General features: G+C 40.4%; 1 protein-coding gene across 2 annotated transcripts in view; it reads left to right on the top strand.

Moving 5' to 3' along the window:
* The first annotated feature begins 281 nt into the window (after positions 1-281).
* The window catches only part of gatad2b (GATA zinc finger domain containing 2B), a 38,046-nt gene continuing 18,261 nt past the window's right edge, over positions 282-20,066 (top strand). Inside the window, exons 1-2 of one of the 2 annotated variants that reach the window (XM_052584774.1) lie at positions 389-613; positions 11,261-11,433. The gene's annotated coding sequence lies outside the window, so the exon portion shown is untranslated. Of the gene's footprint in view, positions 614-11,260; positions 11,434-20,066 lie in introns of both variants that reach the window. The other variant, XM_052584773.1, reaches the window with a different exon arrangement.

The raw sequence follows: 20,066 nt of genomic DNA on the forward strand, positions 1-20,066 counted from the left end.
TTCGTAATTAATAAAAAATAACCTTCTAACCCTTAGTGCTTCAGACAATGGCAAATCAAATTTCGTGCGAATAACTCAGTCAACATAAGCGGCCTAAAATCAACCCTGTAAAACTGATCACAGCGAAAAAGTACATCATGTTTTGTTCATCGGCAAGTTTTGGAAACGGCTGGAAGAATGTCCAAATGTTGTGTGGAATCGCGGCGATTTCACACCACAATGTTCCTCAAAATGGTCCAGTCGATCGGAAAGAAGAGGGAGTTAATATGGCTGTCCACAGTTTATCTGTCAGTGTAGTAAGCTCGCCTTGTGCTGCCGACACGACGCGAATAACAACCCATTTAGTTCCCATCATTTCAGAGCTTCTTGTCCCCTCCCTTCCAGACACAGACAACAACATACACCTTAATAGGGGCGCGTCTCCGACACAGCCGCCGACCAATAACCCGTCTGTCTGGGCAGAGACCAAGGGGATGAGCGCTCGCCGAGGCCCAATCAGCGCTTTTGTGTTCCCTGCCGGTGCCGGGGACTGGTCGTGAAGAGCTACAGCAGCGCTCCAGGATCGGAGAGTGAACCCGGAGCCAGAGGAACCTGAAGGGTAAAGGCGAGTCAGGTGAGTCCGGGGATCCACTTGCGGCCTAGCCGGTTTCGGATCGGATTGGGGAATTTAGGAACGGTACGGTCTATTATCGTATCCGCATGTGATTCGGCCGTCGTTTGCCGTAAATGAATGGGCTAAATGGTTAAAAAGGGTTTTGAGGGAGCCTGCCGAGCAGCTAGACAATAGCATAGCGGATTTTGCGTGGAAAGCAAAGCGCCTGTAACGTTAACACTCAGCAGTTCAAAGTGGCTGGCTAATACTATTAAAATGAGCTCGGGATCGCGCCGTGGCGTATCGCACATCGAGCGGCTATTTCAAGAGCGATTCCGCGAAAAGCCCGTCATATTTAGGAGGCAACTTTGACAAGTTTACCGACCCAAGAAGCATTTTATATGTGTGAAACGGCTTTCATTGTTTCATCTGGTGTCTCTAGGGGTTAACTCAGATTGGCGGAGAAAGCCTCGCGTCCTCCCGGCTGTGGCTACAGTAGTGCAGTAGCAGCTCAGACACAATGAAAAAGCCCAACATGTACACACATGCAACGCCATCAAAATAAACCTAACGATCGTATTCCGACGATATCAGTCGAAACGGGCTGTTTAGTGAGTGTTTTGTGGCTGTTCGGGGCAGTGGGCTTTCTCTTTACTGTGCCGAGGGCACACGGATGGTGTACGGTGAGCCTGTACAATTAGAAAAAAAGATGTCGAAAATGCATCAGCCATTTACGTAAGTGAGGACGTTCTCTCAACTTGCTCCATATGCACGCAAATGGCTGCCCAACACTTGACAGACGCAAGAGTGAAATCTAATTCCAGCGTGAATGCAGGTATTGATCGAAGCCAACAGGGAGCCACTGATAATCGAGGGAGATGACGTTTAGAAAGAAACTCTGATCAATGATATATGCTCTCTGTTATTCCTTCTCTGCAGACACGTCCAAAGTGAGACTGGGTTTACTTTATAGGCTTTATATAGTCAGAGGCTTATCCTAGCAGTCTGATTTGCAGAGTCTGACCTCACAAGAATTTTTCCTATGCATTTAGTAAGCCGATGACAGTAGTTTGTTTGAGAACACTTTTACTTTTTTCTGCTCAATTTTAAAGTAAAAATGCACTTAAAAGAGTTCCACTTTATAGGCGAAATCTTATTTGCTACTATGCAAAGTTTTTTTATACATGCACTCAGTATTTTTTTGCTAATTAAAAAAAAAAAGTTGTACATTTAAAGAATTAACTGTGCTACATCAAGTGGGTCACCCGCTCATGGGTGCTGCCATGTTGAGATCACATTACTTGCCATGTCATGCAATAGAGTCCTAAAAGTTCATTATTTTTTTTTATTGGGAATTGATTTTTAATAATAACTTAAACATTTTTAAAGACAGACCTAAAGCGAACTACAAGGTTGTTATTCATTGTTATGCCAATGCCATCACTCTGCACTATTTCAACTTATTTTAAGTAACCATATTTTACAGCAGATTTCTCAGTTAAAAAACGACATTAACCATCATTCTGCAAAGAAATCAATCAATCTGATAATCAAACCAAGCAAATCACATCAAAAGAAACTTTAGCACACGTGCTCTCAAACTACCTAAATATTTAGAATATGTTGTTTCTATACAGCTTTAAATCAATAGTTTATGTATCCTTTTTTTTTTTAAAAATTGTCATTTGCTGTGATTCACAATGGGCTTGTAGTCCTTTCCCTTGCTAAAAGTTGTTGAGTTCACAGACAATTGGTTGAATTTTTGTAATCCTATTTTGCTTTAAATGAAAGATTGTGGTATTTTGATTCACACTGTTCATATTTAGTTTGATTCATGGCTTATAACCTTTTAACAAAGACTTTGGGAAGACAATGGAAAAATACTTTTGGAACCAAGGTCTCTGCAAAAAGTGACTACTTCCACTACTAATAGACATAACATAGCAAACCGAATGAGTTTGAATTCAGGAAAGACACAAAAACTAACAAATTAAAAGAAAAACCAACAACTAAGGTATGAACATCCTATTTGCGTCCATGCAAATAGGTGTCAGCATTAAGTTTGAAACCATTTAACAGGAGCCAGCTGAATGTAAACACAAACTAACTGTGTGCACCTTTTAAGTTCAAGGAATTATTCAAGAAACGTACGTACTCCTAGATATTTTTATAGCATATAAAAGTTTCCCACTTTGACAAGTCAGAGAGAAAAAGCTCTCCACCCACCGTTATTAAAGTCATTTATACTTATTGTGCAGAGAGAAAGGTCTGCATAGAAGTCACCGAACATGTATTTGTCTAGGAATCACCCTGGTGAAATCATACTAATGTCTGTGTAAACAACAGAACTGTGAAGATTATTTTTTTTTAGCAAGTAGCACCTCTTATAAGAGCCAATTGGAGTGTTTTCTGCTAATTTTGAAAAAGGCTGCTGCATACTGTGAGGGGCGCCCCACTAGTATTACATCCTCAAGAGGGGTCCAAACAATGTTCTTATTGACTGTTTTGCTCAAAGGCATTTTGTGTGGACTGTTCCCCCTCCTTCCCCTCAGGCGGAAGATACTTGGCAGCGTGGTATTTATTTTTCTACCTTTTTTTGGGCTATTCATCACTTTAGTCGGTGCACCCAAGCTTATGGCCATCGCCTGTGAAAGGATTTTATGCAGTTTGTTCTCTTTTAATTTCCATGGTGCACGGGCACCTTATTGCTAGTGACTGTCTTGTTTTGTTAAGCCCACGAAACCTGTGAAGTGCGGTGCCAGGTGATAAGACGGAACACATTGAGATGAGTAAAGACTCTAAGCTCAATTATCAATGTAGATTTCATCATAGATCTGTCATGGTTTAGAGCTACCTGTTCAAGTACCTGTTCTACCTAAACCTGCTGCACACCAGATCTTATGTTGGTAGTGGTGCCTCAGCACAACATTGGCATTCCCATGTTGAATGCAAGGATTTTCACTTTAAATTTACTTTAAAGCCCAATACATATTTTTAAGTGGTTCACAATTAAGGGCTTAAAGGAATGCTCCTCTTTTTTTGCAAATAAGCTAATTTTTCAACTGCCCTATAGTTAAACAGTTGAGTTTTACAGTTTTCAAAACCATTCAGCTGATCACCGGGGCTGACTGAATCAATTTTAGCTTAGCTTTTTTGCGCAATATGCTACCGGTCTAATCAGATTCAGTGATCTATGCTAAGCTAAGCTAAAAGTGCTAATGCCAGACCTGGAGATCAGATTCTAAAATTGGATTCAAAAACGGTAAAACTCAACTGTTTAACTCTAGGGGAGTTGGAAAATGAGCCCATTTTCAAAAAAGCCTTTAAGCCTTTTGAGTTGTGGATAGTTCACCCAAAAACTAATTTTCATTTGCATTTCAATTTTCACTGACTTTATGAGTCAGTGGGGTCCAAAACAATGTTAACCTTCTTTAAAATGTCTTTTGTGTTCTCTTTAATCACATGAGGTTGGTTAAATGATGACAGAATTACATTTTTGGGTAAACTAATCCTTTTTATAAGGATTTGAAAGTGTAGAATTACTATTCACAATATAAAAACTATCTATGTTCAGATGATTCTGCATTAGCTCATATTGTGATTAAGCACTTTACTCAACCTGGATTCAATCATGGGTTCATCTATAAGACAAGACCATGCCATTGAAGAAGATATTTGAGAGGGGAAATCACACTCAGAACTGGATATTGACTCTTGGATCAGAAAGAGTACTTGACTTGGATGGTTTTCAGGACTGCTGAATGGTCAGAAAAGGTAGTGTTTAGAATTAGCAGTGCCCCTTTGGCAAACGTATTGAGTAGACACAACAAAACGACTTGCTCTGTAAACATGCGCCATGAGATTTACGGCAGTGCAATATGATGATGTGGACCCAAGTTGTGCTGGTTTTGTAAAACGAACCCTCACTGCGACAATCCTGAGAGCCGAGAGCAGGGCACTGACACTCAGATGTCCTCCCATTGATCTCCTACCCTTCAACGCACCTTCAGTGTCGTTAGTGTTGTTTTAAAGCCGGTTAGAATGAGAGGGAAATGTTCACGTCTGGTTGTTTTGGGGTTTTGTATGATAATGGTTTTAAAAAAAGACCCTCAGGACCGAAGTTTCAAGTCCGAAAGGGTTTGATTCATTGGCTCTTGGGTAAGCTAGGGGCTGCTGCCCGCCCTTTCCCCAGATAAGGCTTATTGGTCTAGGAAACAATATGAGCACATGTCTTTTGGCTGTATAAAGCAGTGTAATAATGGACAACATCATTACCTCAGACCTTCACATTGACATCATAGAGAAATTAGTCTGTCATATTCTCAGGAACGTTTTTGATTGGACTCAATTTGTGGTTTGAAGTGTAGTTCCAGGGTTACAACTCTTAATCACTTATAGCCTACCATAAGTTTTGAGTAATTAATCATGTACACTGCAGTTTATCATTTAGCTGTTTTCATTTTAATTCAGTATTTAAACTTAAGTTTCCAAGCGTTTCCTTATAGAGAAAATTAGTAATCAAGGAGTGTTCATACTTGTTGTTGTCAGCCTGTATCAAGTCTTCATTGACTATATATGAAGGTCTGATTGATACCTACTCAAAATCAGTGCTTATTTAATGACCTATAGTTATGTCAAATTGAGACCCGAATGTTTTGAAAAGAAAGAAATCAGGATAATTACCCCTTAATCAGAAACATTGTTTATTTAAAAAAATTCCCAAGCAAAAATCTTTTGAGGGTGAGAAGTCTTGTGGGTTGCTTGTACATGCTACTAATTGATATGGATGATGTTAATGAATTTGAAGTGATAAATGTAGATCAGTGAAAGAAGTGCAAATAAAAAGAAAAGTATGTCAAACTGTTTTTGGGCCTGATACTAGTCTGTGCCAGTGTTCAGTAGTATATAGAGGAGGAAGTGATTTATAAAGGATTAAGTTAAAAAAATAAACATTCTGTCTAGTGTCGTCAAAAGACCAGTACTTCGGTACCAATTCGGTACTAAAAAAATTAAAATGTTACAGTACCAGGTTGTTTTAAGTACCAGTGCTACAGAGTACATGGTCAATCCGGTTCTTGATGCACTATCCGAAAGGTGCGCAGATGCGCTCTCTTCATAAAAGCACTGAGAGATGGTGACATCCAAAGGAGGAAACCAAACACTTTAAACCCAGACACCTAGATCAAACAAGAAGGTAAGTTTCATTGTGTTTCCCATACATTGATTTATTTGTGGCGGCCTGTCTGACGGTCTGACGGTAGAACTTTTAGGTTAGCTTAGCATAGATAATTGAATCTGATTAGACCATTAGCATCTTGCTCAAAAATGACCAATGAGTTTCTATATTTTTCCTATTCAGAACTTGACTCTTCAAGGTCAGATCAGATTCAGTGATCTTTGTAAGCTACAGCTAAAGTGCTACTGCCAGACATGGAGATTGGGTGAATGGATTCGAAAATGGTAAAACTCAACTGGTTTACTCTAGGGGAGTTGGAAAATAAGCCCATTTTTAAAAAGTGGAGTGTTTCTTTAAAGGGTTAGTTCACCCAAAAATGAAAATTGTCATTAATGACTCACCCTCATGTTGTTCCAAACCCGTTAGACCTCCGTTCATCTTCGGAACACTGTTTAAGAGATTTTAGATTTAGTCCGAGAGCTTTCTGTCACTCCTTTGAAAATGTATGTAAAGTATACTGTCCAAAAAGGTAATAAAAACATCATCAAAGTAGTCCATGTGACATCAGGGGGGCAGTTAGAATTTGTTGAAGCATCGAAAATACATTTTGGTAAAAAAAAAAAAAAAATTACGACTTCAGCATTGTCTTCTCTTCCGAGTCTGTTGTGAGTGCGTTCACGACACTGCTTATGTCTGACGCTGCTGAAGTGTTTTCTGGTGTGCTCTATAACAAAGATAACACATTCGCAGTGTCGTACGTCACTGCAGTCTAGATGTCAGCCTTAGATACAGTTTTAAATGTATCTGAATCCCTCTGGTGGTCGTCAGTTGCACAGGAACCTTTGACTCCTCAGCCTTTTTCGCTCAGCTCTGTCAGTCGCTGATTAATTATTCTCCACCATTTTAGTTGTGAGATCTTAGGTGGGCTCAGTGAGCAGGTAGCGAGAGAGAATGTTTGAGTCGACTGTAATGCGTCGCATGTATGTTGGTGCGCTGGTCTTGTTAACACCTGAATGGGGAGGCTGCTTTCTGCAGGCCTCATGCGAGGCTTATTAAACCCCACGCAGAAACAATCAGCCCAGATGAATGGCTTCCTGTGAAGTTTAATTAGAGGGCCTCCCTGATGCTTTAGCTGGATAAACAGCAGCAAGAAATGACATGACGGGCCTCTTACGTTGATTCTTGAAGAATGCATGTATGTGAAGAGACTAAGATGTTTTTAGCATTAGGAATGTTGTCGTTTTTTCTTTTTCTCTCCTTTTCCCCTGGTGGATGGTGTCTGACCATCCCAATCACGAAATAGATGAGTTTTTTAAGCTTCATGAGTCTTGGCCGTCACGAGAGCTTTGGATTGTTGTTCATTTGCTTGACGTCTCTCAAGTGGACTTTCTCTGGCATTGAGGTGTGGACTGCATTAATTGCAGCAGGTTCAGGTATTGGCTCTAGTTGAAAAATTCAAAAGTATTGATTCAAGCCGAGCTGTTTTCATCATTCCGCAATGTATTACATTGTATTAAGACGGAAGCTGTGAGTGAATATGAAACGCATAGACCCGTTTTATGATCACAGTTGGAGGTATAGGTGTATAGTCCCTAGATGGGTGGCTTTTGTAGCACGAGGTTCTCTGGCTGCACTCGTTTCAGGAGCAAGAGAGCTGCGTGATGGGTTAAGCTGATCGAAAGACTGCTGGATTACTTAATTCAGTGCAATATGAAAGAGCAAGCGGAACCCATCCGAAGCATTTCTCTCTGGAACCATCTTCGTTTTCATGGCCCGGGGGCTAGTTTGTCTATTAAAGTTGATGGACCTGACGTTGTGTATGGCATTGCATCATTTATTTAAGCTAAAGTAGTCTTAGAAATGATTTTGTTTTGACTAAGCAGTCATAAACTTCTCTTTTATTATTGTGACATTAGCCAATGCCAGTGTCCAGTTGCAACACACATCTCAATGGGACAGTACACCCAAAAATTGTCAGCATTTCTATTCATCGTCATGTTATTTATAACCTGTGTGATTTAATATCTTAATACGTAATTCATACAGGGTTAAATTGGGGTCCGGTTATGTTTTTAGAACCAGATGACTTTCATTGTATGGACAAAGAATTGTTACAGAATTGTTCGAAATTTGTGTTCCACAGAAAGAAGCCCATTCTCTTTTAGGGGGCGAGGATGGAGGGGTATGTGGGGATCAACTATAACTTTAAGTCAACAAGTCTGTTATATTTGGAAATGTAATTTGACAACAATTAACAATAGCAACACTGATACCTGCAACTGGTTGCTTCTAAAATTTAAAGCTATACTTGCTGTTTGTTCTCTCATATCATCTTGGACCCCTTTACTTGGTTAAAGTTTACTTTTGACATAATATTGCTGGATCCTTAGAGTAGCTTGGGCTGAAACTGCTAACTAAAATGTATAAATAAACAGAAAAAGAAAAATAATTCTGCTTGTACCTTTGAGGAAATCTCTGAAAGCTGCTGTACCTGCGGTAGTTAACCTTGCTAAGAATTATAGCTGACTCTCTGTATATGCGCAACCGCAAGATACAATTCCCATAATCCCTGCACAAATGCCTCTTTGTCTTATTACTGTTTAGAAGATTAACAAATTCAACTTTAGCACATTTAAGCATCCTCTCCGTACCCCTCCATTCAGCTGCAGGCCTTTGTTTCTTGGGTCATTCTGTTTGAAGGGCTGCGTGATCTCTCTTCAGCCGGTATGGATGGAGTTTGTACGAATTCAGAAATCTGGCTTTTCTTGAAGTTTTGGTCCTAAGTGTGTGTGCACTCGGCGCAGTCCATCTCTCCAAGCCTATCTGCTTTTCAATAGTGCCGGTTCCTTGGTGGAAATCATGTTTTCCTAGAGTATATGCCTGTGTGCCCATTACTTTGAGCGTCAGAAGGGAGCCTCTGCAGATTTTATCTCAAATTGATAAAGCACTGGTCATGTCGGTGTGTAAAGGTAGTGTGCACGGATTGTGTATTAGGGGGTATTTGTGTATTTTTATCAGATTTCTTTTTTGTTTTTTGCATATGATTGATTGGAATATGGCAGGTTTTTTTTATCGCCTGGCTGTCCTCCCTGCCTCCTTCCCAATTCAACCCCATTTTAAAATCTTTTTGCTACCTCGCTTTCTCCAGATGGCTCATGTTCCAGCATTTTTCTTTTTTTTTTTTTTTGTTTAAACAACGTATGCCCCACCCTGTGGTCTGAAGTTCCGCAATGAGCCGTCTTGACAAGGTGCCAGGTTTTAGATTCAGCGCCTAGTAAGAAGTACATTTTCCTCTTACTGCCCCCTTTGGCCCCCTCCTTTTTGTCTTTTTTTTTCGTTCTGTCTTTCTTTCTCTCTCCCTCTCTGTGTTCGTGTGACGTCCTGACCACTAACGGCTACATATTAAGAGATAATTCCATACCCTGAGGTTACAAACCGGCTTAGACTGGCTTTCTCGCATTTTGACTCCACTGGGTACCCTGGGTGAAAAAAAAAAAAAAAAAAAAAGATATTGTAACTCCCTTTTTTTTTTTTCTTTAAAGGAACAGGAGACTAATTCTCCCTGAGAATGACATCAGTTCAGTCGGCACTGCTTAAAACAAACATGTTATGCATTTATGCATGCTACAAGGATTGCTCATACCCCTAAATGCACGACCAGGCAAACCATACCACACAGATTCTGTTCTGAAATATGATTATTGGAAAGATACATATTTTTTTGCATAATTATACACCTTAGTCACAATAATGCAGGCTTTATTTTAGAACAGGCGTTCTCAGGTTGAATAAGGTTGTGGACTCTGGTTGTATCAACTGTACATTAGAGACCAATGCTTATTGTCACGTAAGGAGGATGGCACAAGGGATATAGCCCTGTAACTATAAGGTTTGAGACAGAAGTCTTTTTTTTTGTAATGTAACATGTTTCATACATGTAGGTGAATATAAACATGCTGTCATGCATTCAGACATGGGTCAGCTATATACTGAAGGCAGATTTTCACTAAAAGATTAGCCTCTGTTGTCCGGTAAGGTATAGTTAATGAATGTCAGGTTAGACAACGTGTCATATATTTTAAATATTATAAATGTATACAACTTGTCTTTATCAGTATATCTATGCTTTTTACATTTTTTCTTTTTTTTTTTCTTTAAATGTAGCTAGCAAGCCTTTACACCATTGCAACAATAGAAATTAGATAGAAAGTGTCTGGGTTTCATGATCCTGGTTCAATCTCCTCAATCCATGCAGGGCTTTTCAGAAAGTCAGCACGCGCCATTAGTCTATTTCAGATTGACAGTGTGAGATTAATTAGGGCTAAATGTAAAAAATGTATCAATGATATAATGTTTCACATCGTTCGGTATTAGTAATTATTGACTTTTTTTATAACCTTTTTTAAAACAAAGTGCAATAGATTTTATTTATTATTATTTAACCACTGTGTTTTTATTTTAACCAGTTTATTGAGACAATCAATTTTTTTTTTTTTATACAGTCAAACAAAATATATTATAAACAAATATTTCCTCTCTTATGTGTTAAGTCTTTTGGAAAGTTTTGGCTTGTGTCCCGAGGCCACAGGACTTCTACTGCACTTGTGTTCATGTTTGTGAGTGCTGTCTGCGTCAGTCTTAGCACGTGTCTATATCGTGTGCTATATCAAACTTTTTTTTATATTGTTATCGATGGAGTACAATCGATAAATATCGATAGCGTTTTATCACCCAGGCCTAAGATTAATACACAACGTTTTCGTTCAAAACTCACTCTGCTGTGACCTAATGCTGATAACTGATGCATAAATGAAATTATGAGACAGAATGCAGAAGTTTACCATCTCCGTAATATGGGAATTATGATCAAGTATTATTGACTGATGGATCGGCAGAGAATTGTCTTTCTGCGAGTCATTAAGAAATTATGCTTCTATTCTATTTAAAGAAATATGAGGTAATCATGTGAATACATAATGTGCGCACTTTTGGCGTAAAAGTTTGTATGTTGTTTAGCAAAACACTGATCAAAAATCAATGGAAGCAAACGCGACTGAATATGTTCAGATTTGTGTCTGGATATTCTATTCAAAATATCAATTACTCTTTTTGCATTCCTTGACGAAATCATGTGTCAGTGTAACGTATTATCATAAATAGTGGTCAAATGTGTGAAATATATTTTACCATTCATCTAAATTAAATGATCTAAAAACAAGGACAGTGTGTTTCTTTCTCATAATGGCTTTGACGAAATTACGTTATTATTTTGTGACCATCTTTCAAATTCTCGTTCAGCTTCTAAGGGATATCGGCGCGATTCATCTCCAGAGCTTTTTTTTTTTTCCTTCTCCCGCTGCTTCTCTTTGTGTATTTTCTCTCTTCTGCCAAGAGCATTAGATTGTATTCCTCCTTAACCTTGAAGTCTGTCTGTATATTGTATAACTAGGTCTGTAGCTTTATTCAGATCCTCTCCATTCGTCTCTCTACAGTTGCCGCCTCTGTTAGAAAACCTCCTGTTGAGGGTTTTTCCTCATCCCTCTACGTATCTGAGCTGAAGTTTGGATGTGAGGATTTCTGAGGAAGAGCAGCAGCAGAGAGGGAACCGGGGCCTGCCCGAGAGACAGTTCCCATCAGTCTACGCAGTCTGGTTCAGACTGTCAAGGTTCGAGCGAAAATTAAAGTTCAGTTTCATTCAGTATTTCCTCCTCGTGTTTGCAGCCCCGTGTGGTTTTGGTACCTGCGTACTAGCACGGGCCTCTGGTTAGCACTGTTCCTCGCAGGTCTAATCGAGGAGGAAACCTGGTTTCGCGTTTCCTCACTGTAGGCTGTTTTAACCGCTGTTGCTTCTACCACCTCTTTCGGTATCTTAAAGATCTTGTTGCTGTCTTTATTTGGTCTCTTTGTCTTCAGCCTCACTCCCCCACACACTTCCTCCCCTTTGCCCCCTGCTACTGCCCCCACCCTCCTTCTGAACCGCCCCTCCCTCCCTCGGGCGACAGCAGAACAGGAATTGATTAGTGGCAAGGCTTAAAAATAGAAGGGCCTGTTGTCATGGCAACGGCCACAATGAGCTGTTGTCTTGTTTAATGAAGACCGAGATTTTAAGTGTTGTGGCTGAACGGTACAGTGAGAGGAAGACGCCATTTCTGGCTAGGTGCACGCAGACGCCGGGACCGAGATACCAGCTGTGATCTCGTCCCTTCTGTCATGCGGTATGCAGATGATGGTGAATGTTTTTGTGCGCATACATGAGCACGTGCCAGGCGGTCTTCTGGTTTTGGCTTTGCAGGTACGACTACCAGTCTGCTTTGTCGCAGTCTCATCCTGGTTGCTTTACCCTCAGGTACTCGCTGAATCTGCAGAGGTGCGTTAAGGTAAGGCATCAAATGCATCATGTGCTGGCAGCTCCAAAACACATTATTGACTCAACCCACATCCTGTTACCCATACGTCCCGAATGCATCAAGCCAACCAATTACAACTCTGTTGCCATGGGCGCCATCCGCCTAATTGGCCTCATTAGTGTCAGAAACTGGCCGTATGCAAATTTTGGTCATATTCCCAGCAGATTTCTCTTCTGAGTAATATACTGTAATAGTTAGCCATTGAGTAGGTCGTTGGTGAGGACAACGGTCCAATTAGCGAATTAACCATTAAGCTTTAGATACTGTACTCGACTCAACCTCCCAGAAGTGGTTTGGAAATTCCTGTCAGCATAGGAACGTGCGCGTAACGTGCCATTTGGTGACGGTATGCTAATACGCCTGTCCTGAAATTCCCTCTCAGCAACCTACTTTTGTGACCTCACAGCACAGCTGACTTACAACATCTCAATTACGCTTGCATCACATCGCGGCTGGATTGTGTGTGATGCGAGAAATGATTTATACTGATAAATTTGTCAACAAGCTTTTTTTAAATTTGAATTTTCATTTGCATCTTATGAATACAATTGTTGTAGAGCTCCAGTGGGATTCCTTGAATGTGATTTGGTGGTTTGTTTGGAAGGTCTTTAGGCCAGGAGTTTTCGATGCCAAGGGCTCCAAAATTTCATGATCCCTTTGCAAGGGATTCCCTTCCTGAAATATAGAAGCAGCTTTGTATTTTTCTGAATTCAGACTATTGTTTATAGTAAGCATTATGTTATGAAGACAAAGTCTGATTGTTAATTTACTTTTATTAGTTGTTTCTGATGTAATTATTATTTTTAATTAATTATTAATTGGCTTTTTATTGAAATATCTGAAAAAGCTGAAAAGGTTTTTCTTTTTTCTTTTATTACAATTACAAATATTGAGTTCAGGGCTCTATTTGAAAACGCCTGCTAGAGGGATTTTTGCTGGGGTCTTTTTTTTTTTTTTTTTTCTTGATAATATTGGAATGCTCAAACTAAAGTTAGTGTTTATCGTCAGCATGTTGTACATGTGAAGTTTCGTTGATTGAACTTTGGTAAGCTTTTTTTTTTAGCTCAAACAGTAGAGTAGATCAGCAGAATAGGTTCGATTCCCAGGAAGGCAAGGACTAATAAAATCTAAATGTGTACCTTGCATGAAGTTGTCACTTTGGATTAAAGCTTCTGCCAAATACATAATGTAAATGTGTTAGCTTCTTCCCATTCTGCCCAACTACACACATCTGGGACTCTCACTGGTTATGATTTTTTGGAGATGTGCAGATACTAATTCTCAGATGCTCACTGAAACAAAGTATACTGCCCTTCAAGTTCATTGCTGTGTTGTACTTTAATTTCCCTGAGCTTCAGTTCTAATAATTAATGTTGATATTACGGCCTATCAGATTTCCCGCATATGGAACAGCAGAGATTAAAAACTGCAACTCCAACTATATAAAACCTTATGCATCACCTATCCCAAAACAGCTGCATCTGTAGCATTTTTGATTGGATTGTGGTAAACCGTGTACCACACTCTGTTGTCATTACAAGTCAACATTTGAGAGTATGTCGAGTTTAAAGTAACTCTGACTCCTTTTGCTGATCCGATTTACTTATACATTATTGTTCTCCACATACACATTGCTTGTGTATCTGCGTTAATGTAACAAGTTTTTAAATTGGCTTTCTGAACATTTTCCCCATCTACTGTTGGTCGGACAATCCGATAGTCCTGCCCCAAAGTCATGCCTTTGGTTGAGTCAATGTTGTGTTATGCTGGTCAGGATGGTTAAACAAACAGAGCTTTGTATTTATAGCGACACAAGAGGAACATCTGGGCTGGAAACTACTCGGAATTGTGATCAAATTCTGGATCACTGTATGTTTGACTTTATTTCAGATGCCTTGACCCATTTTGCTAATAACTTTGTGTTCTAAATAGCATTTTAGAAAAGCAGATGATCAGTTTTGTCCAGGAGTACCTGCAAAATCGGTGGCCTAGCTTTCAGAAAAGTCAAAAAAGCTTCTCTAATCTAAGGCTGTGTTCTGTAAAGCCATTTGATTCATGTTCTTGAGGGGTTTAGGGAGCTGTTCTGTTGACATCTTTCACACGTTTAAGCCCAAGTGTTCTGCCAGTCCATATTGATCAGAGGGCTTACTCACTCGGAAGACTAATTTGAAAAGAGAAAGGTGACAAGTAACTGTTGTCAACTAGTTAGCCCCTAAAGCATCTCTATGGTCCAGAGTGCATGTTTTGTGGTCAGGTGTGCTGTGTTTGTTCATTTTCATCTTTTCACATTTCTCACCACCTTGTTCAGCTGTTTTTATCCGGTTAAGCCTATTCTCGGATCCTCAGGTGGTGGATACCAGAGCGAGGAGAAGCGAGAGCCAAAGTGACAGCCGAATGAAAGAAATCGGGCAGGTCTTGACCAAACAGGTGTTGTCACCTGCTTTTGCGTCTCTTCTGGAGTCAGGCTGCAGAAATGGCTGCAGCATGAGATCATGAGGCCTGGGTCTGCTGTTCAAGTCATATTTCTGCTTTACGCGCCCTGGGGGAGGTCACACTCTCGCTGGTGCTTTGTCGCTTGTGAAAGCGAGTTCACGGAGTGGCAGCCAGCTGCTGAGGAGCTGAAGATAAACCTCCTAATGGCAAATGGAGGGTCGTCACCTCGTTGACATTTCGTTCTGCAACATGCCAGAAGGGTTTGGGTGTGCGGCAGTTTTGGAAGCGGGAATCTAGGCTATCCAAATGTAAAAATTAAAAAACCCAGTTTTTTTGCCCCGATTTAAAGTCTGAATGTGTTGATTCGAGTTACTGAATGTCAATCTACAGATTTTAGTTCAGTCAGAATTTAAAGATTTCACCAAGACCTGATTTTGAGCTGATTTTAGAACCCATTGTCTCCAAACAACAAACACATTTTTTGCATGAGTCTGTTGTGTTTCGGAAAAACTTGAAAGTCTATTAGTGTGTAATTCCCATTTTGTTCACCTAAAACCATTTACGCAGTCTGGGTAAAAAATCTGTTAGTGTATTCTAGCCTTCAGTCTTTAAAATGACTTGTATTCATTTAAAAGTCTTGGCAGCAAGTGTGGTCACTATATGGTCACCTTAAAAGCGACTACAGCCAAGTCGTTCATCATTTCCCATCTTGGTTATCTTTATACGATTAATAGAACATTAAAGGTGCCTTTTTTTCTTTTTATTGTCATATATGCCTTGCCTTTATTTTAGAGGATTATATTTTTCCAGCACATTAACTTAAATATTTAAGTTCACTCTTGTTATGGTTGCTTTTTTTGCTTGACGTTTACACACTCTGTCCGTTGTGGTGAAAGTAAGGAGAATGTTTATTCGGTGTATGAAGTGTTTATCCAGGGCAGAGAGTTCTGACATGATAAATGTCAAATCCAAACCCCTCTTCACAAATAATATAAACAGAAAAAAGTATTTTCATCCTCCTCTACTCCAAAGTCAACATAGGCCTGCTTAAAGAGACCAAAAAATGTGTTGTCTTATACTCACCCTGATGTTGTTACAAACCTGTATGATTTGCTGTCTTCTTTAGAGTATAGAAGTCATTTTGCAAGTTGTCTTTCTTTCTTCTTCTTCTTTTTTGTCCATACAGTGAGCGTCATTGGGGCCTAGGTGTTGTTTAGAACCACATTGTTTTTGTCCGTAAAATTAGTCATTCTTTAGCATACCAACAGAAGAAAGTAAATCATACAAGTTTGGAACAAGAAACGTTCTGTCATTTACTTCAGTTTTGGGTGAATTTTTCCTTCCCACTACATCCATAGTGTTAACTCCTTAAAAATCCAATAGATCCTTCTGAAAAGTCACCCAAATGATTTCCCAACCAAATCTGAGACATTACTATGAAGTTTGCATTCTGACATCCACCATTGCCTCCATGTCCCAAGCGTTCTTGGCTCTCACCCTGTATGACCCTAAGCCAGGCCCGCTCGCTCCAGCTTTAACTAGGTTATTGCGTCAACGCCTGCCCTTCACTATAAATCACTCTCCTTACATTTAAACCCCAAAGAGCTGCGATTCCATCCAAACGGATACTTCCGAGAACAAAACGAGCAGCCAGACCTGCTCTTGCCCAGTGCGTCTTGTTTTTTTTTCTTTATTAAACAGGGTGGGCACACACACCTTTAGCGATTTAGTGTAGCAGCCATTTTGAGGTCTCCGTGCTCAGCATCAGATGCTGCAAACAGGAAAGGCTTAATCTAGCCAATTGAGCAGGTTGGTGATCAGAGGGGCTGCATGCGAACAGACAGATTTGGGAGATGGGCCAGGCTATGAGAGTGGAGGATGGGGGTGGGGGGGGGGTGGGTGAGTGGGTGAAGATGGGTGCAAACCCCTGTTCTTTCACGATAAGTGCTGCACCTTAGGTCGAAACTTGGGGAGGATACATCGCTACTCTTGCATGAAGGAATCTGAGCGTTCAGATATCAGAAAGGTCCCGGGGGAGTCCTAGCATGCTGTTTAAAACAAGGCACCTTGTACCTCTCTGGGGGAGGGATGCGATGCCACCAGCGCTTCGGTCCGCGAGGTGGGGCAGTGGGTTACGTCAGCCAAATGAATTGTCATGATGCAGATCATGCGTGAAATGAGCTGCGGATTCCATCGTGCACTTGCAACCGGCCATATTATTATCATCACTTCTTTTAGCTGGCAATTTTTTTTGATACACTTCTCGAATCACTTCTCTTTTTTACGGGGGCAAGGGTCTTTGATTTTGCCCGTGTGTTTGTTGTGTACCGGTTCAGGGGGCTTCAGGGTGTGATGGTGTTTGCTGTGGGGGCAGAAGGAGGAGGACATTTTTGTGCTTGCAGTGATCTGATCGACAGGCAGCAGTGGCGTGTGCATAAAGAAAATGGTGTGCCGGTGGGGGATGGGCAGAGGGGAATTAAGGGTTGGCATTATGACAGGGTAGCGTGTCAGGAGAGTGCTGCTGTCTTTTTTTTCTTCCATTTCATTTTTTCGTCTCAATCTCGTCCTATTCATCCTCCGTCTGCCCTAACCCCCAACTCTGCCCCCCACCTGAACCGACTGAGATCCCAAACGTGCATCGTGTGTGTGTTTACAAAAAAAAAAGAATAAGAACCGAAAAGTAGTTTGTGGTCGTTCGTACCTTTAAGGGGCCCCCAGAAAGTGAGCGTGTGTGTTTATTTTTACAACGCAGGGAGGAAAAAAAAGGAATACTTTTTTTGGAAGGGGGGGAGGGGTGGAGAGCGAGAAGGGAGGGGTCAGTTTTTGCTCTGCTTTGTGGTGTGTGGCACAGCTGTATTAGAATGGCGGGTCTGAAGGGCACAAAGTGAGTCTTGTGTCGGTATGGCCCATCAAACCACACTCGCACGCAGGCACACACAAATTGTTCCACGTTTTTAGGCCCTTTCCCTACCTTGGCAAGTAGTCCTGCGTGTGTGACTATCCAGGGACCATCCGAAAGGGATCAGTGGGACTATATGGTGGGACAAAAGGTTGTTTAGATAAAATGGAGATTTGAAAGTTGTGGTTTAGGGTGTTGCGAGGGTCGCTGGGAGAGATCGCCAGATAATCTCATCTGGAGTGAAGTGATACGGCTCATCCGCGGTGTGATCGCGCACACCATTTCACTCTGTGAATCTCTGTTTTTCTTTTTCTCGCTCTCTCTTTCTTTTTATCTCAGAGCTGCTGCTGCTGCGTTGACTGGCGTAGTGCCCAAAGCAGTGAGTCTGTCGTGGAGTGCGCGTGTGCAGGTTTCTGGGGAAGAGGAGGAGGAGGAAGGGGGTGGCTGGGGTGTGTGTGTGTGTGCGTCGATATGCAAAAGGGGGGTGGATAAAGGAGGAGTGGGCCGAGTAAAAAGAGTCTGGTTTTTGTAGCAGCTGACTGAAACAGTCATTATATTATGTAAAGGTGGGGGGGTCAGACTGACGTGCACTGAACGGACCATTTGATTGGCCGGCTGGTGCCATTGTTGGTTATGTGTATGCTTGTGCATTTATTGCTCACGCACTCCCTCGCTCTTTCGTTCTACTGTCTCAGTCACTCGCATTTTTTTTTTTTCCTCTCGCTCACTCTTTACCCTCTTTCTTCCCCCATTTTTTTCCCCTCACACACTGTCGTGCAAGGTGGGTGGTTTGTAGTAAGGATATGACATTATATGTCAAGCTTTTATGTGCTTGCTTTTCAGTTCTTCAATCGTTGTTGTTAAATTAAAGGACGTTAGTCTGCCTCCTCTTAAAATTGTAGTGAAGCTCTTTTTGTAAGCGAGATCACCGGATGTTTTTGTGCTTGTAAAGCCAGTCTCGTAAATTAGACTTTGCGATGCAATGGCGGATGTATGATTAAACTATGCCAGAAGAAGAATAAGTGCAAACGATGACATGAGAAATAATGGGATGATAGAGAGATGATGAAGTCATCAGGGGACCAATTACAGCTCAATTTAATTTGTAATTGGGGATGTCCCTACAATAAGGCATTTTAAGACCAGTCGCTTCTGGGTCTCGGGAGCTTAATTGGGTTTAGGAATAACTACAGTACTGTGTGTTTCATAGGAACTACAGCTGAACGTGACTGTAAGTTCACCCAGGCTTAGTTTTAGCATTTGGTTGGCTGAGGTTTGTCAAGCAACTTGTAGTTGGCTATAAAAAAATAAAAATAAAATAAAAACCTTAATCCTGGATGTCAGACTTAGCTCAGGTTTAATGTTTATATTCAGTAAGGATGCATTAAATTGATCAAAAGTGACAGAAAAGACATTTATAATGTTGCTAAATATTTTGTATTTCAAATAGATGTCAAATAAAGCTTTAAAGAATCTTTAAAGTATTATATTTTCCACAAAAATATTAAGCAGTGTAGACGTTTATAGCAATTCGGAATGATTTCTGAAGGATCATGTGAATCTGAGGACTGGATTAATAGCATCTCATCAATAAATTGTAATAAAGTTGTAATATTTCACAACTGTATTTTTGATCAACTAAATGCACCCTTGGTGAGAATAAAAAAACTTGTAAATCAATTGTGCCAACCCCAAACTTTTGAATGTTTATTATAATCCGTGAGCGTTATTCTGGTTTATTTTTGAACCTTGTTTATTTTATAATAACCATCTGCTGGTTATTCCTTACATAAGTAAAATAATCTTACCATGGAGACTTGGAAATGGTTGGAAAATTCATGTTTTACCTTTTATTTATTTATTTATTTTACTTGTAGCTGTCATTATTTGCTGTAAGCGACACTGGTCGGGTCAGAATCGGCTGGAAAACATGAATTAATGCTATAAGGAGTTTCTTTCATAATGTAGTTAAAAAATAGAATAGTATTAATATATATAACACCATGCATAATTATATAAAGGTTGTTTTTAACTTGTATTTATAAGATGCTGTTCCTTTCATCATCATGCAGGACACATTGGACTCCTCCACATGTCGTGACTTTAATGCCTCTAATCTAGATTCTCTTGAAGCTTTCCAAGTGGCATGTTTTATTTTGAACTTCAGCTAAAAATGCATGGTGGTGTAGCTTGCTGGACTGGCAGAATAGAATACAGCAAATGTTTTCTACATCAGAGAATTCAGAAAGTAACGATTGCGATGAGCCTATGTCATTTGATAGATGAGGTCTTAGATAGTATTACTGCAACCAGAAATGTGGAGGTGTTACTTGTCCAGTTAGTGAATACGGATTCATCTTGCTCGCACACACTTCTAAAGCCTTCTTTCTAAAGTATTATGGCTTAGCAAGGTCACCATGGCTGCCATAGACAGTAGTGCCTGCGATCATTCACATCTTATAGGAATGGATGATTACGTCTGAGCTTTCCAGGGGCTGGAGGATAACTAATATTCATTAGTGCCAGACAAAAGAATTTAGACGACATATGCTGATTGTG

This window comes from Carassius gibelio, chromosome B19 (assembly GCF_023724105.1).
Source record: "Carassius gibelio isolate Cgi1373 ecotype wild population from Czech Republic chromosome B19, carGib1.2-hapl.c, whole genome shotgun sequence".
In the NCBI taxonomy this organism is placed as follows: domain Eukaryota; kingdom Metazoa; phylum Chordata; class Actinopteri; order Cypriniformes; family Cyprinidae; genus Carassius; species Carassius gibelio.